Consider the following 25705-nt stretch of genomic DNA (forward strand, 5'->3'; position numbering starts at 1 on the left):
AGTCCTTGTGGAGACCTTGGCTCTAACACAAAGTGAATGAAAATGTCTGAGTTCAGAGCAGAATATGAAGGGACATTCTAAAGGTGAAAGATTTATATGATGTGAGGAGACACCAGAGTATATGTGGTTTATATTTTAAATGAATCACTCTGGCTGCTTTGAGAAGAAATCGGGGTGTGGGAACTGAGCAGAACTGGAAGCAGGAGCCCACCTAGGTGGTGGCCGCAGTGATGCGGGGAAAGACCATGATGGTGCAGTCTGCCCTGGCGGTGGCATGAAAACCTAGACACATGGTGGAAGGCAGAGACATGAGGATTTGCTGATGAACTGGATGAGGTGTATGAAATGAAGAGAGAAGAAGTCAAGGATGACTTTATGGCACTTAACTTCAGCAATTAAAAGGTGGAAGCTCTATTTACTGAGCTGGGAAGGCTGGGAGTGGAAGTCTTTTAAGTGTTTGTTTTGGACCAAAGTAAGCTCAAGTGTCTTTTAGATCTTCTAGTAGAGGTTGAGTCAGAGCAGTTCAAGGGAATGCAGTGGAGCAGTGCTTTACAATTATAGCGCTTTAGGAGATCTTAACAAACTCCCTTCACTAACTTGCAAGAATGTATAGGCATTGTTCTCATAAACACATGTTTGTTAGAAGCCTTGGTAGAAACCAAGGTCTCCTACATCCCAGTTTATCTCTTACTTCATTATATTCTGCTATATTGTAACTATATGTGAAAAAGGACCGTTGGCCCTCTGTGGCACCTGCTGCCTTGTCCCAGGTGCTGGGCCTGAACTTTAGGGCCTGGACGCGGAGATGCATGCTGTGCTCTGCTGCAAGGGCAGAAGCTGGCTGTGTTCTGAAATGGCCGAGCCTTCAGACAAAGCCATCAAGTACTACACCCTAGAAGAGATCCAGAAGCACAATCACAGCAAGGGAATCCGACTGATACTGCACCACAGGTGTACGATTTGACCAGATTTTTGGAGAACCATCCTGGGTGGGGGGAAGTCTTACGGAAACAAGCTAAAGGCACTGCTACTGAAAACTTTGAGGACATCGGGTTCTATAGATGCTAGAGAACTGTCCAGAACATGTACCGTTGGGGAACTGCATCCAGATGACAGACCAAAGATAACGAAGCCTTTGGAAACTCTTATTACTATCATTGACTCCAATCCCAGCTGGCAGACCAACTGAGTGATCCCAGCCACCTCAGCACTGGCCATGGCCTGATGTAGCACCTCTACACGTGGAAGACTAAACACACCCTCAGAAGCCAGCGAAGGAAAAGACTGCATTGGATCAGGTGAAAGAAGCCAGTGGTAACTGCTTCAATGGACAGAAACCTTCACCTGAAAAGTAATGTTAGTACACCTGTTTCCCTCTCCTCCTACGTTAGAAACAAGACAAATCAAAAAGAACTGTTCTGTTCTCTCTATTCTTGAATTTTTACAGTGTACCTTTTTATTCATCACTTTATTTCAACGTTCCATGGCTACATAATTTACTAACTGTAGGCATGATCCTTTAAAAATATATCTGGCTCTTCAAGTATTAGTGAAAATATCAATAACAGTAATAATAAAGGATCTTTAAGGAAGGACTTCATTTTCTAATCTTTGACTAAGTGGCAGTGAGTTTACTTAACTCCCATTTGAGAGTGCTCAAAGCAAAAGTTAGTATCTTCTTAATGGTTTGGAGTTATGAGAATACTAACAACTACAGAAGTAGAAAAGAAATATTTCAGAGTGTTGCTTATGTGTAATTTTAAAAATAATTTAAGCCCTGGCCAGTGTGGCTCAGTTGGTTGGAACGTCGCCCTGTTCCCAAAAGGTTGCAGGTTCGATTCCTGCAAAGGTTGCAGGTCAGGGCATATATCTAGGGTGTGGGATTCCAGGTCCAGGCACAGTCTGGACACATAAAGTACTGAGTTCAGGCACCAATCCCTGGTCACACGGTATATTAGGAAGGTAATCAATACATGCTTTTCTCTCACATTGATGTTTCTTCCTCTGCCTTCCTCTCTCTCTAAAAGCAATGAAAACAAAAGTCTTCAGGAGAGGATAAAAAAATTTTAATTAAAGAAATAATTTAAATCTCTCATAAAATCTTCCTTTTCTAGCCATTATCAGTACACTTTTCAGGATCAGGTACATAAGACATAAGAATAAAAGAATTTAAGAGGAGGTTCAAAGCATCTTTCTATGAGTAACACCTAAACTTTGTCATTTAATTCCTGGCTCACAAATACCTTTAAGGCAAATGAGGCTTAAATATCTTTCAGTAGGCACTGCATGTTCTTGTTTTCAACCACTCTCATTTATCACAATACAAACAGATAATCACACACACACACACACACACACACACACACAATTTAATTTCCCTTCTGAGTAGCATTGGACATTGACTTTGGCTGCAAAATTTTATTTTCAAATATTTTTTTTATTTCAGAGTATGATAATATCTTATTAAATAGAAGAGAAGCATCCATATCAATCTATGTTTTAAAATATACTAGTAAATTTTAATGTTAAATGTGAAACCAGATAACAAGTTTAATGAGAAAAGAATAAAGCAGTCAGACTCATGGTAATGAATATAAAGCAAGCAAAAAATAACAAAATAACCACTCATTCTTTCTCAATTCCTTCTCCTGCATAGTAATACAAGTCCTAGGGAGAATACTGAAGCAAAGATATGATACAGAATAAAATAAAATATTTCCTGGATTTCAGGGGACAAAAGCATATCCAGAAGTCCTGCATGGAGAAGCACAATGAGAACAAGAAGGGTGCGGTGGGGAGCAAACAGCAAGAAAGGAAGACCCAGGACTGAAGGCAGCAGAGCACCAAGGTGCAGGCAGAGGTGCTGCTCTGGGATCGGGGTCTGCCCACTGCAGTAAATTACATGTTATTTCCTCTATGCAGTTCTTCTTTTTTTTTTTTTTTTTTGGTCCAGTTTATTGTTCTACACAGACTATTAGATAGAGAGCACAAGTGCAAAAGATTCTAGAAGATAAACACAGAATGTTCCTGTCCCTGGAAAATCCATTTCTGGCCTGGAAAACATCTCCCTGAGGGAGTAATACATTTTTTAACCTTCTACTCTTTCATATACATCTTGCAAATTATTTTAAACATATCAAAATTATGTTTTAAAAATACATGTCTGTTACTTTAATTATGGATATCACCAAGAAAGTCTAACTGCTGTTTGCTCTAGAAATAAAAGAATAAGGATTGGCATCTGGGTGAGCCAGGAACCTCACGAGGGCTCGCTTTCCTTTTCACAGAGCATTTGTGGAGACTAAATACTACACACAAAGCAGCCACACTCAGCACAGTTCCTGGCATACAGAGAGCACTGAATACAGGCAGGCTTTTTACTTTTTAATATATATTTATCTATAAAATAGATAAGCTATGAGAATTTATCTGGAAAGGACAACTGAAAGCACTTGAGAATATGGAAATCAGTTTTACAAATGTACCTCAGTATTATAAACTACTATTGATTAATCCCCAACAGTGTAATATATGAAGACAACAAGAAGTTAATAGAATTACTTAAAAATAAAACAGCAAAAAACATAGATAACTTTTTTAAAGTAATGCAGGCTTTTTGAGATTTTTTTTTTGGCCTTCATTTAACACACAATAATGTACACTGTCAACCAACACATTGGCATTTTTATTCAAAAATACAAAAAAATTTAGTGATTTTTGAGCATAACATACTACATACATTATAAGTCAACACATATAGGGTGCTCATGCCAGTTATGAATAAAGTTATGAATAATAATCTCTTCATATACGGTAAATTTAAATAACACATTAAACAATTTGTATCACTTCCCAGAAATTTAAACCATGTTTTAATTTAGAATTAGTTCCTAGGAAATGAAACATAACTTCTAGTATGCATTCATTTTTAATGGTTTCTATCAATCCCTAGCCATTTAAGAATCTCATTTAGCATTATAGGATATTTATAATTAAGCAAAGCAATTTAATAGGTGTTAAGTAGAAGTGCAAAGATGATTTGTGGGAAGGAGTCCTTTAAACCCCTAAATATATCTGATGCCAATTAAGTGAGAATCTTTATAATAGTTCTCTCTGGTATTACAATGTCAATTTTATTTCCTGTAGTATAACTCTTACTAAATAATACTTTCAGTGACAAAGTTCTTTTACAGGAGACCAGCAATTCAGACAACATTAAGGGGTCATAAATCAAAAATTAAGGGGAAAATGTGGTTGGTATTCTGATTTTATTCCTCCTTATTGTAATTTTTTATTAAAAATACTCATGCTTGCCCATTGTGCAATTCTTTGTCATCAGTATTCCATGCCCCGTTATTTTTAGGAATGAGAAGGGAAGTGTCTGTAAATGAGACAAGGGAGTTAGGTAGGGATCAAAACCCTAAAGGCTACAGATAACAGGTTAAGGAACTTAGATTTTACCATGAAGGCAATAAGGACCCTTAGAAAGGTTTTCAGAAAGGAAATGAGGAGGTCAGGCTTGCATATACAATATATTTTTATAATGGCAATGTGGAAAAGTTTCAAAGGGATGGAGAAGATAAGCAGAGGCACCAGTTAAGAAAAGCCAAGTGGTGATGATAGATTGTGAGGTATTGGGTCAATAGATTCCATTTACAATGGCCACTGAATGGGAATAGGATGGTTAACAGAAAGGAAAGAAGCAGGGAACATTAAAAATGACGCAGGCCAACTGTATTCGTTGAGACTAGAAAAAGAGAAAAGGAACAGATTTGAAGAAACTATACATTCAGTTTCATAAAAATTGTTTGAGGTGATGATAAAATGTTCAAGTGAAGATGATCTCAATAGTAAACATTTGGCATGTTTGTATCTGCATTTTAGAAAGTGTTCTGGGAACCATCAGTTACATGAGTGGTCAGAAGAGCTGTGGGGAGGGAAGTAGGATGGAAGGGAAGGAGCAGAGGGGAAAAGAAAGAGCGAAGGAGTGGACAGGAAGAATTGGGAGGTAAGTTAAGCAGAAGTGACACACAAAGCAGACAAGGAAAGTAGGGAGCATCACATGTACACATAGTATGTGTCTAAAACTGTGTGGACATATGTATATATACATAATCCTTTTATATTACGTATAGTATGTATAGTATCATTGTCATGGTTAGTGTTATATATCAACTCTGCTATGCAAGGGTACATAGTTGTTTGGTAAAACAACAATCTAAATGTTACTATAGGTGTTTTTAGATATGGTTACCATTTAAATTAGTCCACTTTAACTAAAGCAGAATACCCTCTATAATGTGATGGGCTTCATCCAATCAGTGGAAGAACTTGAGAGAAAAGCTGAGATTCCCAACCTCCCTCCACACACGCATATGCACGTGCGTGCACACACACATGCGCACACACACACACACACAGAGCAAAAAGGAATTCTGCTTCCAGACTGCCTTTGGACTCAATACTAAAATATCAGTTCATCCCTTGGCCTCCAGTCTATGGGCTTAGCTTGCAGATTTTCAGAGTTGCCAACTACCACAACCGCGTTAGCCAATTCCTTAGAATGAATATTTCTCAACAATACTCTAATGTTTATATATAATTATATATAGGTGTGTTGTATATCTGTTTGTTATATGTGTACACACACATAAAAATATCCTATTATTTCTGTTTCTCTGGATAAGCTTCACTAATCACTTCATTAATATAATCACTTCAGAAAAATATTTATTTGTTAAAAAGTACATAAGCCAAATAAGAAGAGTTGCTCTCTATATGGAACAGGACTATAGAGAAATTCCACTTTCTTCTTTGTTCATTTCTGTATTCTGTGATTCTAGTAAAAGAACATATACTAGTTTTACTTTTAGAATGAGAAATAAGCAATGAACTCTCTTACCCAAAAATAGGAATTTGAAATTTACTTCAAGACTCTAAATAAATCTTCTATTGGCAACTATTAAAATTTTTCCAACATCATATATATATTGAAAATTGTATACAATTTTAATATAGGACTTGTTTAATAAAAATACAATGAAGATTATAGATGCTTTTCACATATTTCAACTAACTTTTATAGTTGGCTAAAATATAAAATATTTAAAAATGCCTTTGCCCAATGAGAGGGATATTTCCCAGGGCACCAAAACTTGTTTATACTCTGATAAAATGATATAACATATCTAAAAAAGACGGTTTTAAAGAGAAAGGATGGAAACTGATCAGCAAAAGAACAGCCACAAAGAAGGCCATAAAACAAGATTGTCTGGGATTAACCATCCAAACTTTTTCCATTGATGTCGCTGCCAATACACAAAACTAGGATTTACTTCACCCTGGGGACACACACAGCACCAGTTTTGAAGATGATAATACCATTAGGTTTACTAAGCCTGATGCTACCAAACATCTGAATCATATCTTGATCATTTATTCTGATTTCATGCTCACCCAGCAGCATCCCAAAGGAAACAGGTCTTGGTAATATGACCACAGAGAGAATATTTGGTGTTTGAAGAAAATAATTGTCTAACTTAACATTCAGGATTATGTACTACCAAGTCTTGACTAATGTGAGTCTAACCTTGGAGTGCTAACAAACAAAGCTTCTGAGCCCCGAAGGTTGGGTAGAAGCCGAGCAACCATAAATTCAGCAAGACAAATTCACCAATGCCACTATGTGAGAATCACCTGGGTAGCTACTCTGCCTTAAACAAGTGGCATGCCTCTGCATTGTGAGGCGACTTTTTTTATTAATGTCATACACCATAATTATTCAAATTATATGGTACATGAAGGTTAAAATCACTTACATAACCTCATTCAACTATGCTTTACATAGTATGTCTTTAAGCTTTCTCTCAAGCTTCATGCAATGTTACTGCTGCAACTAGCATTATTACTTTAAGTTAAAGTTTAAAACTAGGTCACAGACAAGACTACCAGAAGAAATATGAACAAAGAACTACTGCAAAAGAAACTCAAAGTATTACAAGTGCTCACTTACTCAACATTAAATGGTGAGAACTTAGCAAAGTCTTCTTTTTCTCTTTCAATATTAAGGTAAATGAAACTAGGAAACTTCATCCAGATCAAAAATTACTTTTACATGTTGTTTTTATTATTCTAAGGAGGAAACATATTTAAAAATTAAAGTATAGTTAGTTCCAAGGGAATATTAAGAAATAATTCACTACCAGAATCTTTTTTTTTTCACCATGGGTAGCAAATTACACTCTACATTCTAAGAGGAATATCTATTTTTCTAAGTGATATACATAATGTTATAATTCCTCTATGGTTTTGACCATTAGAAAGGGGTTTTGAACAGGAAATCTGGATTGCTGTTTCCAGGACTTATTGTAAATATTTTATATGGAAAACAAAAACTTTACCTAAACTTGAAAAGTATATTTAACCAACAGTAAATATCATACCCTAGCAAGAGGCCAAGAACAAACACATAAACAAAGTGAATAAACATGTCACCGGAAGAATATAGAAGCCCTCTAAAGCCGAATAACTTTCCTGTGCTTATTACAGGGATGTCATCTTGGGAGATAAAATATAGTATCATAAATTTAAAGGTCACTGAATTTTTCAAGGTAATCCAAATATTGTAAGGACATATAATTAATCCTCCCAACAGTTAGTGTACACCCCATCACTGCAAGAGCAAGAGCCCCGCCACATCTCACAAAGTCTGTATCTACGCCTGCGCTCTGACCTTTAGGTGCAGTCCAACTTAATACAAGTAAACTAAATTATCCAATCTCCTTTGATATACTGTATGTTGAGTGCACACTGAAAAAAGTAGCATCTCACTTGTTTTTCAAAGTTATATTTCATACAATTAAGTGAATGATCTGCATTTGTTCAAAATATATTTTACATTTTGGATCATCAGTGGAATCTGTAAAGCAGATATTTGAAAATTATCACCAAAGTCTTATCTAGTTCTATTAGGTCATTCATAAACTTTAAAAAATTCCCATGTGAAACTATGCTTTTGATTTTTTCAAACAATGACTATAGCATTAACTAAAGGCTAATTACATTTAAAAATGAGTTTTTTTAACAACTTTATTCATGCCTATATCCCTTTCTAAAAGCTCACCAATCAGAGCTCAGGTGATAAATATTATCTATTTCATTTATTCACATAATATTCATACTTTTAAAATCTGTTTTTTGAAGGCCTCAAATAGCTGGTGTAATCTTGAGGTAATACTGACTTCTGGTCAAGACAGTGACCCTGGTAAACACAGTTCACCTCTTCGCACAACCACATAAAAATTACAGCTAAAATATAGAACAACCTTCACTCAAAACCATCAGAAATCGAGTTGAATGTAAGTCTGACAACTATGGAATTAAAGAAACCACATAACCCAGACTGGTAGGAGGGATGCAGACATGGAACAAGCTGGTCCCACATCCATGTGTGGTGGATAAACATTTGGGAGGGGTATCTCGGGAGAGAGGAGTCCCAGCTTCCCACCACGGCCCCCAGCCCAGGGTTCCTGTGCCAGGAAGATAAATCCCCACATTTCTGGCTGCAAAAAACAGTGGGGATTGAGTTGGTGAAAGAAACTTCTGAAGCCCCAAGCAGTTCCTCTTAAACAACCCACATGCATACTCACCTATCAGACTTCCTTCCTCTGAGCTCCAACAGCAGGGTAACAGCTTGAAAAGTACCAGTGGCATACAGGGAGAGACTGAAGTGTCTGGCATGAAGGTGAGCAGAGGCCATTGTCCCTTTCCTGAACTCTCTGCCCACAGAGCCATCAAGCTGGTTCCATCTCTGAAAACCCATCAACCTAGCTAACATGGTTTGCCTTGCCCTGGAGATCTCCAGAGACTCTGCCACATTCAACTTACCGGCCTGCCCAAACTGCTTTTCTATATAAATGGCTGTTTTTCCCTCATGCTTCACAACTTCCTAAATCTTCTCAAACAATCAACAGCTGGCTTCAGTGAGCTCCAGGCTTGGCACTAGCAGCAGCCAGCCTAGTTTCACAGCTTGGCTTCACCTGGGAATCTCCAAGCCCAGCACAAGTAGCAGCCATCTCAGATTGCTTTATAGCTCAGGCAGGGTGGCCCAAAGCAAAAGACAGGTGGAGACTAACCTTGACCTGCATCACTAGGGAAACCCCAGGGACAGTGCACCCAGTGCACAGCTACAGACCATATCAGAGTGCCACTACCCTGACCTTGCACAGCTGACCCTCCATGGAGGGCAAACAGTGGTGGTCAGTGGTCACAGCCAGTCCTTGCAGCTGACTGGCCTGACTATATCATTCCCATTGCCCTGACAAAAGCAATCAAGGCTCAACTACAAGAGGAGAGTGTACTCAGCCCACACAAAGGGCACATATTGAGTAACCAACTTGTATGATAGGGGAAGCTATGCCATTGGATCCTATAGGACACCAACTACATTAGGCCACACTACCAAGAAACAGAGTCAAAGCAGCTCTACCTAATACACAGAAACAAACACAGGGGGGCTGCCAAAACAAGGAGACAAAGAATCATGGAACAAATGAAAGAATAGATCAACACTCCAGAAAAAGAGCTAAATGAAATGGAGATGAACAATCTACCAGGTGCAGAGTTCAAAATACTGATTATAAGAATACTCAAGGAACTGAGTGTGGACATCAAGAGCATAATAAAGATCTAGTCAGAAATGAAGGATACACTATAAAGAACAATTTACAGGGAAACAACAGTAAAGTGGATGAAAGCCAAGAAACAAATCAATGATTTGGAACATAAGGAAGCAAAATACAACCCACCAGAACAACAAGAGGAAGGAGAAAGAATTTAAAAAAATAAGGATAGTATAAGTGGCCTCTAGGACAACTTCAAGAGTTCCAACATGTGCATCATAGGAGTGCCAGAATGAGAAGAGAAATAACAGGAAATTGGAAATCTATTTGAAAAAACAATGAAAGAAAACTCCCCTAATTTGAAGGAAATAGACATGCAAGTCCAGGAAGCACAGGGAGTCCCAAATAAGATAGATGCAAAGAGGCCCACTCTAAGACTCATCACAATTAAAATGTCAAAGTTTAAAGATAAAGAGAGAAACTTAAAAGCAAGAGAAAAGAAGTTAGTCAACAACAAGGGATTAGTTAACAACAAGTACCCATAAGACTGTGAGCTGATTTCTCAAAAGGAACTCTGCAGGCTAGAAGGGATTGACAAGAAATATTGAAAGTCATGAAAAACAGGGACCTCCAGCCAAGATTGCTCTATCCAGCAAAGCTATCATTTAGAATTGAAGAGAAGATAAAGTGCTTCCCAGACAAGAAAAAAACTCAAGTTCATATTACCAAATCATTGTTATAGGAAATGTTAAAGGGACTTATTTAAGATAAAGAAGATTAAAACTATGAACAATAAATGCATATCTATCAACAACTGAATCTAAAAATTAAACAAAGCAAACAAGAAGAACAGAGACTGAATCATGGATACAGAGTGTGTTTTAATGGTTTCCAGATGGGAGCGAGGTGTGGGAGAATGGGAGAAGAGGTGAGGGGATTAAGAGGTACAAAGAGGTAGTCACAGAATAGCCATGGGGATGTAAAGTATACATCCCCATGTACAGTATAGGAATTGGGTAGCCAAAGAACTCATACACATGATCAATGGAGACTAACAATGGTGTGGGAAGTGTCTGAGGGGATAAGGGATGCTGGGTGGAGGGGGAAGAAGGGGCAAAAATCAGGACAATTGTAACAGCATAATCTATACATTTTTAAAAAAGAGAATTTAAAATTTAAAAAATCTTTAGGTAACAAATCTGTGGAAACAAACATGACAAGTACTGACAGCGTATACATGAAGATGATTGTGGGCTCACAGGTAAGCTTCATGTTTTATCTGTTGGATACGGGTGCATAGAAAAAAATGTTATCTATAACTGTAGCAGATTACTCAGCAGACTTAACATTTTGAAAATTTAAGTTTTGTTAAGTTTTGGACAACTAACTATAAAAGGGTAACTTAAGAGTTAAACAGCCATGAATCCCTGAGTATGGGCCTGATGTTTTGAAATGTGCCCTAGTCTTACAATAGTCCCTAAGAAGTCAACTCTAGGTATTCCCATGGGAGGTACAAGAAAATAGACTTGAAGGGATGAAGGCCGTGCTTCTCAAAGTCTCTGGACCAGAACCATCAACGTCATTTGGGAACATATTAGAAATGCAAAACCTCAGACCTACCCTAGACCTGCTGAACCAGGAACCGTGAAGATGTGGTCAGCGATCTGTTTCTTATCCAGCCCTTCAAGTGACGCTGTATACTAACATTTAGAAGAACCTGGGAACTAAGGGAATTTACATAAGGTTGCCCATCTAGTAATCAGTGATACTAAGGGGGAAACAGGTAGGCCTGCACCTATCCAAGTTTTACGGGGTTCCTTATATATGGCCTTCAGGTAAGGGCAACCCATTTTTGTTTCAATTCTACATTTCTTTCTAAACTGGGTTACAGTAAATAAAGACAGTGTACTGAACAAAATGGAAACTTTGATGTTACCAAATCTTGCAATGCCTCAAGGTCAGCATTCTGACAAATGTTCAACTGTCATGTAAAACACAGGAAACATTCCTGATATATTGTCAAGATGTGAGATTGAAATATCCGATTCTTCCAGCTCCTAGCTGTTGGTCTGGCCAAACTAACTCTCCATCCCACCTTTATCAGTCTAAAAGAGGCCTCTTAAAGGGGGACTGGGGGCCTTTTTCAGGACTGACATCCTGATTGAGAGTTGGAAGCAAGGAGAACTGGGGACATTCATTCTTTTACAGGACACACAACAGGAAGCAAGGAGCAACCATATAGGCCCCACATCTCTAAATCAGTTCTCTCACTCACCACTTCAGTCACGCCAAACCCTCCTTCCCCAGGATTAAAAGAAGACTTCTGATGAACTATGCCACTACCTATGCTGTTGCCACAGATCACCCCTAATAATGTGAGTGACTGGTGCTAGTCCGAGTCTCAGTAGCTGCAGATCCTCAGAGAGTGGGGACCTGGAAACAGTGTGGGTGAGTGTCCAAAGCACTTTGATGAAAAGAATTCATAGGTATGGCCAACTTTTTTTCTGCAACTTAGTAGTGATGAGAGTATCAAAGATCAACAATTATTACCTCAGGACATATTCTGGGAGCTGCTTTTAAAAATCATAAACTTTACCTTTTTCCTCAACATCCATAAGCCACTCATTCATTCAACAACATCTGTTCACCTCCTGTTCTGTGCCATGTGGGGTTCCCAGTGGGTTGCAGGGAGGCAGGGAGAATAGTGACAGACCCCTGAAATATTGCAAGAGTAAAGTAACTCACGTCAGGATGGTCCCAGGAGAGACAGAGAGCTGTGTTAGATAGAGTTGGGGTGTGTTTGGAAGTATGGTCTTGCTGATGGATTAAATGTAGGGATGGAGAGTTGGGGGTGTGAGTTTCAAAAGCAGCACTAGTATTGGTGATGGGAGACCTAATATGCAGCCAAGAAAATGTAAGAAAAGATTATTGTAGTAGGGAGGTCAGTGAACTAAAAGGCCAAGATGTAAAATGGATTATCAGATGCTGTATCTTCAGGATGGTAACAGATATCAGATTAGAAAGAAAAACAATAAATAAGGGGTTAACATTATGACTGCATAAAGGAGAAGAACTAGGTAGTGTCAGTATACCATAGCAGTGAGGAAGGGGATTGGGAAGTAGTGTCTGCTTTAACAAACCTCAATAAATCAGAGGTTCTGAAAACAGAGGAAAAGGAAATAATACTTGTTACCTCATGTGTTTTGAGTGAAAAAAAAATGTAGAGAACCACTGCTTCAAGCACGTAATGATGCCCTTAGTTGTTCTGGTCTAACTGTGGTTGGAAACTTTCTACTTGGTTCAAAGGAAACAATGGATTTCTTTCTGCCTAAAGGATCTTTACCTGGAAACTAAGGGAGATGAACAAAACAAAATAATAATGGCAATAAAGGCATAGACATGAATAAGCTGAAGGAAGAAAGATTCTTCTACATAAGAAACTTCAAGCACAGACTGAACTGTCTGAAACCAGGACCAAGCAGCCTGCTCAGAATAATTTCCCTCACCCAGATCCCCTGGCTTCAGCTAAACACACCGTCAGGTAAATTTTAAAGCTGCCAGGACTTTGCAGGCACCAGCCCTCAAGGTGGTCTCCGGCTGTCCTCTACTGCTCAAAGGTCCCCTCACTCCAGCACATGCTGCTCTTCTTGGAGGAAGACTGTCCCAGTTGCCCCAAACTCATCCTCCAGTTCGTCCCCCTCCCCAGATTGAGGTATAATTGACAAATAAAAATTGTACAATAATTTAAAGTATGCAGCATAATTATTTGATATATGTATACATCGTGAAAGGATTTCCCCCATCTAGGTAATGAACACATCCATCATCTCCTATATTTACGTGGGGTTTTGTGGTGAACATTTAGTTCTCTTAGCAAATATCAGTTATACAATACAGTGTTATCACCGGTAGTAACCACGTTTTACATTAGATGCTCAGACTTTATTCACTGGAGGGAACAGAGGGGTTGGTAAAAAGGAACAAAGTTTCCTCCTCTAGTTTTGAAGCCATCAAGGGTGGAAATATACCAGGTGGTTGCACCTGGTTGAACTGAGTTTACCAATTAAATTCCTGCTACCTCTCCTCATGTGTGGATTATACCCAGTCTCACTAAGGAGTCTGAGGGTCTCTTTTTCTTTAGTTTTTCACCAAATGACCTTACCCATTCTTCTGCCCTATCGTTATCGATGCTGATGAATTTCCCATAGAAATCTCTGGTCCGACTCTACCAGTTTCCTATGCAAATTGCATGAGAATATTAAATGTACAAAATCCAAACTCGGTATCTTTGCACTCAGAAACCCTGTTATCCTTCTTATGACATCACCTTCCTCAGTTTCCAAGGCTAGAAAGTGTCATTTCTGAACTAAATATTTACCTTCACTCCCTCATTCAATCAGTCAATCACCCTGAAATAGTGATGTAACTGCAAAATTTCTAACATTTCCAGTACCACTTCCCCGCCTCCTGAATCCCCCTCCACACAACAGCCTGCCAACAGGTCCTCTAACTCTGATGCATCCTTGTATGCGGGCTTCCATTTTCTAACACATGACTTTTAGTCTATTCTAGTACATCCTGTGGTTTAAAAGCCTCAATGACTCTTATTAGAGAATAAAGTTCTAACTTCTTACTGCAGTTATACAAAGTCCTATTTTCATAACAAATCACCATGAATCCTAGGCCACTGCCACAACCTGCATACAGCGTGTCTTTGCTTTTTTGACTTGTCATCTGTAAGACCAAAAAAAAAAAAAACCCTTTCCCTAACTCATCTTTCAGGATATACTTCAAAAGCCACTGCTGATTCCTTGATCTTTTTTCTCTCCATGAAAAACTGCAATTCCCTTTGTGTCTCAAATACTTTTTTGTAGCTCTCTTGAGCCCCTTATATCTAAGTATGAGTATAAAGACTTCATTTTCCAACCAGACTCTCTGTTCCTTAGACATCCCAGGATATTTAATATAGGCTCCTGGACAAGTGAAAGGGGAGAACAGGAAAAGGTTCCCTGGGGCTTTACCATGTTAGAATATTTGGATTTAGAATAACCCAAGTGTGGTGGACACAACAGCTCTCCCAAGATATCCATGACTAATTCCTAAAATCTGTAAATATATCACCTTGCAGGGCAAAGGGGACATCACAGATATAACTGAGGCTATCCATCTTAAGAAAGGGAAAGTATACAGTAGTTCTCCCTTATCTGCAGGGGATACATTCCAAGACCCCCCACCCCCTCAGGCAGTAAATGCCTGAAACTGCAGACAGTACTGAATCCTATATGTACGGTGTTTTATATATGAGGCAGAGTAAAAGATTAGCAAGTAATAATAAAGTAGAAAGATAACAATACACTGTCATTAAAATATTTTTTCTCATCTTAAAGTATCTTCCTGTATTACACTCACCCTTTATGATGATGATGATGTGAGGTGATACAATGCCTACAGGAGGAGATGAAGTCAGGCCGATGACCTAGGCACTGTGAAGCAGCCTTAGGCTACCACTGACCTGACAATAATGATTCCTCTATCACAAGCACTGTGATACCACAACAGCTGATCTGATAGCCTACAGGGCTACCAAATGACTTAAAGGGCAGGGAGCCCCCAAAGCATGAATTTACGGGACAAAGGGATGATTCACAGCCAGGGCAAGAAGGAACAAGACAGCTCAAGATTTTGTCACAACTGAGAATGGTGCAAAATTTAAAACTTTTGAATTTTGAATTGTTTTTACATTTAATATTTTCAGACCACAGCTGACCATAGGTAAATGAAATCTTGAAAAGAGAAACTGTGGATAAGGGGGGCCCACCGCACTTGATTATCCAGGTGGGCCAAATCTAACCAGAAGAGCCATTAAAAGCAGAGGTTACCTGACTGACATCAGAGAGATGCATCAGAAGTTGGTGAGGCTCTAGCATGAAAGGATCTCAGGCAGCTCCTGGTGGACAGGGCCACCGGGAAAGCAGAGGAATAAAGGTAACCTCTAAGAGCCAAGACTGGCTTCTGACTCAAAGGAGCAAAACAACATGGACCTCATTCCCTCCTCCACAACCACAAGGATCTGAACTTGGCCAACAACCTGAATAACATGGGAAGGGAATTCTTCTTGAGAACAGCAGTAAGGAACGGAGCTCTAACCGCCCCTTCAATCCAGTTCATGGAACCCAAGTAAAGGACCTGGCTGAGTCCACTCAGACTTCTGACCTGGATAAAAGCAAAATAAGTCTGTGTCGTTTGCTATTTCATTTGTGGTTATCTGTCAAGACAGCAAGAGGAAATGAATTTAACAAATTTAAGGCGGCAGTTTTTGTCAAGGATCAGAGAGTGTCTGAGACTATGTTACTTTGTGACAAAAAGTCACAAAGTAAGTGACTCCATAAGTAAGTTTTTTCCATATACATGGAAAACCTGACTAAATTTAAATAAGTCAAAATATTTTTGAACAGCTTTTCCCCTACTTTGAACATTCTTGAGAGATATGATATAAACCTCTCAGCAATCACCAGAGGATAGTGTTTGGTGGATGATGTTTAACCTTGAGTTTGTAGGGAATCCTGTCCTCTTGGAATTCTAATACACCCCTTTTCCTAAACTCCTTCTAATCCTCCTCCAAACCAGCTAGTTAAGAAACACTGACTTGGAAATGTCAAGGATCAGCTTTGTACTCTAAAGATACTGCCTTCATGAAACTTAAGCTAATCTTCTGAAAACAGGGTATTACATTGCCTCTAAAAGATCCAGGTTTCAGAAGAAATAAATAGCCATGTTTATACCAGGTTAATATCAACAAAAATAACATAGTAATTATGGGAAGTATTTACTGAATGTTTACTCTGAACCAGGAAATGTCCCATATGACGTGTCTCAGTTCTTTCCAAGAACCTACAGGATCGTCTCTGTAATCCTCTGTTGTTCAGATGAGGAAACTGAGGGGAAAGGAGTGAACTCCGGTAACTTACCCTGTGTCTCACACCTAGTAAGTGGTCCAGATTATAACTGCCTAATCTTCCAACATGTGATGATCCATTTGGAACTGTAACAGCATCTAACATTCACCGAAACCCTTCCATATTTTATAAAGACCATACTTGTATTTTTTACTACAAACCTTAGGTTTTTTTAGGAATAAATGCAAGAAGCAGCAGCCTCTCAGGAAATATGCAAACTACGGGTGAGGAGACAGTGTGAATGCAGAACTAGAGCCAGAGGAGGTAAGGCAGCGGGAGAGGGGAGAGGCGGCTGCAGAGGGACTGCCAACCACAGCCGGGGGTCATTCACTGGTAGGCAGTGTCAGCAGAGGGGAGTATCAGGGATCTGAAGGAGGTAGTCTCCCTTCTACTGAGCCAGTATTTCCTCCCAGTTACTGCAGGAGTAAGGCCAAAAATTACACTTGTTTTATAGTTTCTTCATTTCAGGGGATTCTTTGAATATGAAATTTCATATGTTTGGTTTCAATTCACTGTGTTTTTTTCACTTAAACTTCAGCTGCTTTCAGTTAGCAGGCCAGGGAAATATGCCAAAATATACCCAAATGCAGTCATCATTGTCCTGCATGCTATGTCTGGTCCAACTACTGGGAGTTGAAAGAATGAGGGATGGGAGGGTCTCTTGACCATCAAAATCACTTTGGCAAGTGCTAGGTAGACAAATGTCTCATCTGGGATGGAATGAAAGAATCCATGGCACATTGATTCAGCTGAGAATAACATAACTTTTTATGTTCTGTAATTAAAATTTATTGTATGACAACCTGTTGATGCTACAGTGCTAAGAGATCACTGCCATCATAATAGTCTAAGGTCCTTCAGACAGAGTCCTGCTGCGTCCTGTGTTCCTCATGTATTCCACAAATTCACTGACTCTCCCTTTCCCATCTCACTAGGAACATAATTAGACTTACTACTTCTTCATCAGAATATGGTACCTTGTTATCTTCTAAACTATACTAAGCTTTCTTATTTATCTCACTCCTAAAAACAAGGAGTTATTTATCCCACTCCAAACAACTGGCTACAGGGCTTATGAAGAAACGCCATTTACCTCTTCCTGAACCCTTTTCTCTGCCTTGGATGATCAGTTTGCTAGCTCTTAGCCAAAAGAAATAATCCTGGCATCAACAGTATTTATTAAAATGAAAACAAATTAATTGTAGTATAAGCAATATAATTTGAAGAAATTCAGATATAAATCCATATGGCACATCCCTTGGGAGGTCTATACATAAAGACCCTCTACTTTAGTAATTTTAATAAAATTTTAAGCAAGATTATTTACATGCAAATATATTTTTAGAAACAAAGGTAATGAGAAGATATTACTTTTTACATAACAATGTTTAATGTCTGAAAACTGATTAATTTCATAACTACTAAATTAATTATACTGAAGCTAAATTAACCTCAAAATGCATCTTCAATATTAGTTTAAATAAGTAGATGTATTTTGAATAAAAAGTACCAAGTTAGGATCTAATAGTTTAACAAAAAAATCTCAAAATTCTCATTTTAACGTTTAAAAACATATATAGAAAATATCTCTTGTAGACTTTAAAAAATATTAGCTCTCAAATTCAACCCTCTAAGTAAATAAGAAAAAAAATTTTCTTAAGGGGAGAACAAATAAAAATAAGAGACATAAAAATAAACTTCACTAATACATGATGTTTAACTATAAAACCTTTTTGATTACAAATGGTAAAAAATGACTAGGTATTATTTTCTCTTTCATGTGATTATTTGAACAATTTTGTAATAGATTACAATGTCTTTACTATAACCAACATCCAATTTTTTGCATTATCGTTAGTTCATTTTAGACTATATTATCTGAGCTGTACCAGTGATGTTACACTACTGTTTTTGCATGGTTTGTGGGAAACTATTTATCAGATTGTGTGCCTGCACATTTTACTTATTAATTTGAACTGGATTAATCAAGCACAATTTCGTTTGTGCAGTACTTAGGGGAAAACAAAAAAGCTGGTACAAACAATGAAACATAACAAATTACCATAAATGCCACAGGAACACTTCTAAGGTGAAAATGCTACACTGTTGCAATTTTTATCACAACTGGCAGGTACGCTGTAATATCAAAATGGCAAAAAAATTTTCTCATCACTATATTCTTTTCTCCCTGAGGTTAAAAAATCTGATGTTCCATTTTTAATCTAAAAAAAGTCACACACAAACTTAACTGCTTAATGAATTATCTTTTTACTGGACATATCACGTACCACCTTGTGTAATACAGAATTATGGATTCCTCTACATTTCTGACATAAGTATCTGAACACCTTTCATGTCAGGGAGAATGTCTTAAGCTTATACTCTTTATTAGAATCTAAAACAGTGCTCTGCACAGAAGACATTCTAAAAATATGTACTGAATTTATGTGTTCCAAAGTTACATAAGCTGTAATTGTTATTTTCACAAGAATAGAAGGCACAATAGTAAATTTTCACTTGAATTTCATTATGGTTTTAGACACAGCAGTTACTATGGTTACATCATGCCATGTATTAAATCTTGATGGCTATAAGCAAGTAATACCAGTTATTACCCAGAACAATTCTGTTTTCTCAGGAAGACCTCAATCTTTCTCAATGATTTTTAAGTAGATCTATATTTACTAGTTTGTTAGATCTCTAAAATGACTCCCACACTACAGAATCGGAGCATCTGTGAAAAAAATTGCTTCTGTGTGATATTCCTCCTGCTTAACAGTTTCTATAGAACCTCACAACTTTCCCCATCACATGCTAACTGCACTCATTATATCTAGGCTGATGCTGTTTGCTCCACTGGTCATTTATCCTTGTCAGCATTTTACATTCAACAGAAAACCCAAATATATCCCCTTTGTCCCCATTAGGATGTTTTCTTAAATTTCCCGTCTCGTTTGAGACAAAGTATAACAAAAGTTGTTATAAAAAAGAATCATTTAATATGCTTCAAAAATAAAATAACCATGGGTTAATTTCACCACAAATTTATCACTGGACAATAAGGTATGTGAGTTAAATGTTTTGTGCAAACATATAATCTTAGATTTGCATTTCCTAGGTTCAAGACAAACTTTCCTAGGTTCATGGCAAACTTTCCAATGCAAATTCATTCTGAAGGTCACAGAATTGTAGTTCTCTAATAGAGACTATTTTAAGGGTAAGATTTTTAGGAAATGGCTCTATAGTGAAAAATAGAAACTCAGCATTAATTCTGATTATTAAAAAAAATTACCAAAACATGCCAAATTCCATTTGCTTTTTTGATAGGAAAAATGACAAAATTCCTTGATTGACAAGCCAAAGTTCCGATATAAAATATATTTAGCTCTACATTCAAATTTAGAACATGATTTTCAAGTAGAAGATGTAGATACAGACCTTTTCATATATGTCTATATCCATTTTTGTATATATTTCAGGTGGCTTCAACCGAATTCAACTGCAACAAAAATACTTCTTCAAAATGCCATTTTATGTTCACCAAACTGTCACAAAAGGTTACACATTTTGGAGACTAAATACATTTCAACTGTATCTTCCTTGCATGATTTTTATATAAATATTATCTGTACACTCATTAAAACTATAATTCTTATAATTATACTTAGAAACAGGGGAGAAGGACAGAAAAGTTTCATCAAGTTATCAATAATACAAACATTTGTCAAAAACATTGAAAGTTTTAGAAAAATATTTTATTTATTAATAACAATATCTGTGTGTGTGAAAAGGAGAAAAGATGCACAGAGGGTAGTGCTGTCACAGGTGTTCCTTTGACCACCTCTGCCCAAAGAGAGATGCTCTGCCTAAAAGAAGAAGAGAAAGATGGGGACTGCCAAATCTTAAAATCCACAAGGAAAGCCGTTTGCCTCTGTTTACCCAATTTGTGGATTATAGAATCTAGCTTTATATCCTCACCCCACCATGCTATTTCCCTGGACACATGCATATTTTCTTAAATAAAGAAACCAACCTTACCTAGACTTAGAAACAGAAACATACTTGCAATAATGCACTATTGAGGTATAAGCTCAAATAGCAATCCATGAGACTAAAAAAAATTTGAAAATCTGAGAACTCTTCTTATTGTTTATTAAACATTCATCTGCATAGTTCCTGTTTTACACTGGTGAACACACTCTAACTTACATAATTTTAAAATAGTGGTGTATAATGACATTGGACTTTGTTTATACTGCATTTATGTCTTGGGAATAGCAGGATGATAGAAGAGAAAAAGATATATGGTCTATAATACTGGACCATAAAAGAACTCTACTGGCACCAAGCTGCGACACGACACGTAGTATCAACATACACAGGAGGGTTTTATACTCTACAGACAGATCCTTTGCACGTCACTTACCACCACCAAGAGTGTGATCAAAATAAGGGGACAAAATGGCTCACTGTGTTTAAAGTTCCTATTTGAAAGATTTGGTCTATGATTAATTTTGACAAATTGGGACATTATTTCCACTGAAGTTTCTGTTTATCCTAACAGTTCAGTACCTCATTAAGAAAATTCCTTTGCTCTCAACTTGGATATTTCAAGGGATGGTTCCTTTACCACAAACCAAAGCAATCAGTTCCATTCCTGTGCATTCTTTTCTTCAGATTCTTGTTCCATGAAGCTACCTTGTCAGGAAACTGGAAAATTGCCTTCTTCATTTATATTACCTTAGATGTATTCGTAGTCTCATGATTATATCTTTCTTCATTCCCATGGGGTAGGAGCAAAATGCTAGCAGTCTAAAAATACAGGAAATTGAAATTTTGTCACCTGCAGAGGACGAAGAAAGTGATTTTTTTCCTTCAATGTTAAGAAAGGATCTCTTGTGCATGAAAGAAAATTACCTTCCCTTCAGTAAGACACATCTGGAAATATTCTTAACTATAGTCTTGCAGAATGACTGAGAAAGCTGATACCAATGTTTTTGTAATTTATTACAAGAATGCAGCAGAGTCTTTATGGGATGTTTTCTTTTACTCAGCTATTTGCTTGGAATCATGATGCAACTGATAGCCAGAAACAGAAATTTTTCTTCACTGAAGGGCATTTTGCTGCGGAAATTTACACACTACATCAAAATAGAGCTGAAACCAATAACTCCATGAGTTCTTCAGACTTTCAGAAATGCCTTCTAGCTTGTTTTAAAAGCCAAATAAATCGACTACAGGTTTTCTTCAAGTGGCCCACAATAGAACCCTTATCTTGTTATTCATCAAATCTTCAACAGAAGATTTTCTGCCATCTACTAAGATCTCATGCTCTGCAGGCAGAAAATGAGACTACGGCAATTTGCCTTAGAATTAAGACTAATAGCAGAAGCTCTCTGTCTATTCTTGTCTTAAAGGCTTGTTAGGCTCCCGAAGGGAAGCAAAGTTTCCCTGCTGATAGAGTTGCAGCACATCAAAAATGAATTATATGTTCAAAGAAAGATGATTTTGTTCAATGAGACATTTCTTACTCTCTAGCTCAGGCGACAGCATTTCTGGCTAATTACCCAATTACCACTGTATAAGGTATGTGGAGAGAATCAAGGACACAAGGAAAGGAAACACGTGGAGCCACCAAAACCTGATAAAGACAGCATTTCTATTTCAGTAATGCACCAGAAGAACGAGAGCACAGGGGAGAAAAAGATCACAACATGCACTGCAACATACTCAGTTCATAAGATCATTACCAAATTTTATAGAGATGTGACTGCAAACCTGGGAAATCTTAAAGGCAAAAGAGAATAAAACAATCTAGGCCTGGGCTAGAATTCAGGGAAAAAAGCAAGTACCCCAAATTTGACAATATTATCCAACACAATGCCTAAATAGAAACTGGAGTAAATTTAATGTGTGGGTTAAAATATTATTGTCTTTCTTGATACAGTGGCATTTCTTAGATACACAGAACACTTACCACTCTCCCCAACAAAATGGTCTACTACTAGAAATCTTACACTTTAATTCATAACTTAAGGCGTTATCTAAAGGCAACAACAAAAAAACTAAAATTGTTTTTGATTGTTAAAATCCTCACACTAAAATTCAGGATAAAGTAAACATAGGAAAACTGAGCCTTATATAACCCTGAAGCAGGAAGGGAATTATGCACTCAAGCACAAGATAAAAAGGGAAAAAATACACTTGGTACATCACAGCTGTCTTCCATTACATATAATTATCCATTCTCAGCCTGAGCTGGGGAACAAAAGCTTAGAAAGAACAATGGGTATGTAGATGTCAAAAGGTAAAACCTCTCTTCAACTATGTAGCCTTTTCTTTCTTTCTTTTTTTTTTTTAAAGAAGTTTTGGTAGAAGAAGGACAGCCTGTTTTTGTGTTAGAAACTTTATCCACAAGCTTTTGTAAAATGATGTTATAAATATTGATCAAGAATGAATTTTCGCTATCAAATAGTAAATTATAAAAGTATTTATTTCTCATTTAGAGTAAAATAATAAAAATTTAATTTAAGGTCAACACACAATTTATATAAATAAAAGTTAAAGTTGGAAATCAACCATAAAAAAGTATAGTTTCTTAAAAAGAAACTTTTCTGTTGTAACAAATAATTCAATGATATTGAAATTTAATTATTTTATTCAAATGAAATAATCTTTTTAAAGTAATTATGCCAATAGTTTTAGAGCTGTCTCTTTCATTGTTCAACTTAACCCAGTAATTCAACTTATATGTAATATATTTGGGGTTGAATCCCTCCATTTAAATCAACATTTTGTGTTAATAAAGATTTCAAGAATTTATATTAGCTTTCCACCCATGATGAATAGCTTTTCACAAGAAAAGTTGGTGTTTCACGTCTGCTACAGTTAAATAATGTAATGAGGAGGAACTTCAGTATTAGGTCACTAACACTTGGTCATCCTTTAAAAGATTCTAATGCTTTCCATAGCTATTTATAATAAGATGATACAATGGCAACTAAAAACTAAACCAAAAAAGCTGTAAAATATGGATCATGAATTTAAAGCAAAGAATAACTTTATTTTTTAATGGCTATTTGGTTATAAATTGCATTCACAGTTTAGTTCTTATTCTGCAACTGCACCAACCCTGGGCCCCTCAGCTTCTGTTGGGGTTTGTTCACTTGATTTGCCTCAGAGGTGCCTGGCCAACTTCATCTACTTGCTTGCAAGTGACAGGACACTGTGATGAAAATAAAGGTGGACGACATTAGGGATTCTTCTGTTCAATGATACCTTCAAATCCCCAGACTCTCATTTTAGTTCTACACAGAAGTGCATTTGCCAAGTTGGTCCCTTGTGACCGAAAGATGGCTCCTGTAGTGCAGGCCTCTCGTCCCTGCGCAATGATGTCTCCAGAAAAAAGTGGTCAGGAGCAAAAGGCTGTCCCCTATACTGTCTTACAGGGAAGAAATGATTCTTACACCACAGTGTCCTCAAAAGGACAGAAATAGGAACAATAAAAAGGCTTTCTCTTCTACTGCCTTACAGTAAGGAAACGTTTCCTTGAGCCCAGAGCAAAATTTCTTTTCACACCTCTGGAGGCTCGGCCACGGTGCTCCTCACTGGCAGGGGTAAAGGTGCTGCCAGGATTGGTTAAGCCTGTCAGGACAAACTCTTGGACTTGGCAGGTGGCTTCGTAAGTAACAGCAAGATACTGTGAATAAGAAAAATGACAGAGAAAAAGACAGAAGGGTGACAAGTGTCTAACAATCTTGGGACCTGGGCTTCCACTTACTAGTTATATGACCTTGAGGAAGTTTCCTTTCCTTTCTAAACCTGTTTCCTCAACTGTAAAATTGGAATAAAAATAATAGCACAAAGGTTAAGTGGCATAATATGTGCAAAGCACTAGATGTGATTCCTGGAATATAGAAAGCACTCAGTAAATGTCATTTCTCATTAGCTGCCATGGTGCTATCAAAAATAGGAAATACAGAATTGCCTCTGTGAAGAAAAGTTGCCTTTTCTTGTTTTCTTCTGAAAGGGAAAAAAAGACATATAGATAGCGGTGCCCTTGTGAGTGTGAATGGTGAGGGATCAAAGGCAGTGCATGAAAGTCAGTGGCGTAAAGCCTGGTTTAGTTTTGTGACACTGGATTTGATTGCAACCTCTGGGCATTAATGATTAGGAAGATTTGTGTTTTTCCTGTGAGTCAGTTTCATCTTATGATACAATCTGAAACACCCTGGGATTTGGGTTTTCATATTCTCTTATAATTTACTAAAATTATTTTTTAAGAACAAAAAGGAGCTTTGTCTCAACTCTAACTTCAAATGCCATCACTTGATTTCACTAAAGTATGTTGTTTTTTCAATCACAGTACTTCTTACTTCAACAGTTACATATAATTTACGATGCATTTGATTTTGTGAAAGTTGCTACTTTAGACTAGTTTTCCCCTTTGTATTAGTGAGCTTTATTTCTCTAATTTCACTTTTTGAATATGTGAAAATAAAGCAAGTAAGTTTGTGATTCTATTGTTCTTTCATAGAGCTAAATACTAGGAAAGACATTCTTCATGTTATAAGCTTTCACAAAAAAAATTTATAGTGCTAGGTTTTGGATTTTAAAAAAAAAGTAACTGAGTACTTAAAAATTTGAGTCTGAATGGATCTGTTTAAGAATTTCCATATCCATATACCTGAAAGTGGAATGAATCCATCTGTTGCAATAACATAATGCTCCTGGTGGTCAATTACATTAAAAACAGAGTTAAGTGAAAGAAAACCATCTCCTTTTGCTTTTAATTCATGACCTCTCCATTTTGGACACGAGAGCTTTTCTTTGTCACTTGCTATGTTATCAACGATATGAGACTTAAGATTGAGTCTACGCCTCTCTAGACCATTTTTATTGCAACTGTTTTATTAGATGTGAGCATAAGTTGCCTATCATTTCATTGTTTTATGAGACTTGTGACTACAGATACTTTAGCCTGTGGAATTTTCTGACTTTTAATAACCATTGCTATGACTCCTTGTCCTGGCTAACCCCCTCAAGCCCCTTCCTCTCCCCACCCCCCACCAAACCTAACTGATGTTACAGTCACAGTAAGTAGAACCACTCCAGGGAGACACAGACAAC

At 37.3% G+C, this 25705-nt stretch overlaps 1 protein-coding gene and 1 pseudogene across 8 annotated transcripts in view; one reads left to right on the top strand and one right to left on the bottom strand.

Moving 5' to 3' along the window:
• The window catches only part of ROBO1 (roundabout guidance receptor 1), a 1159940-nt gene that overhangs the window by 233703 nt on the left and 900532 nt on the right, over positions 1 to 25705 (bottom strand). The gene's annotated exons all lie outside the window — the stretch shown is intronic.
• On the top strand, positions 791 to 1383 carry LOC114491059 (annotated as a pseudogene).

Source organism: Phyllostomus discolor, chromosome 2 (genome assembly GCF_004126475.2).
Source record: "Phyllostomus discolor isolate MPI-MPIP mPhyDis1 chromosome 2, mPhyDis1.pri.v3, whole genome shotgun sequence".
NCBI lineage: Eukaryota > Metazoa > Chordata > Mammalia > Chiroptera > Phyllostomidae > Phyllostomus > Phyllostomus discolor.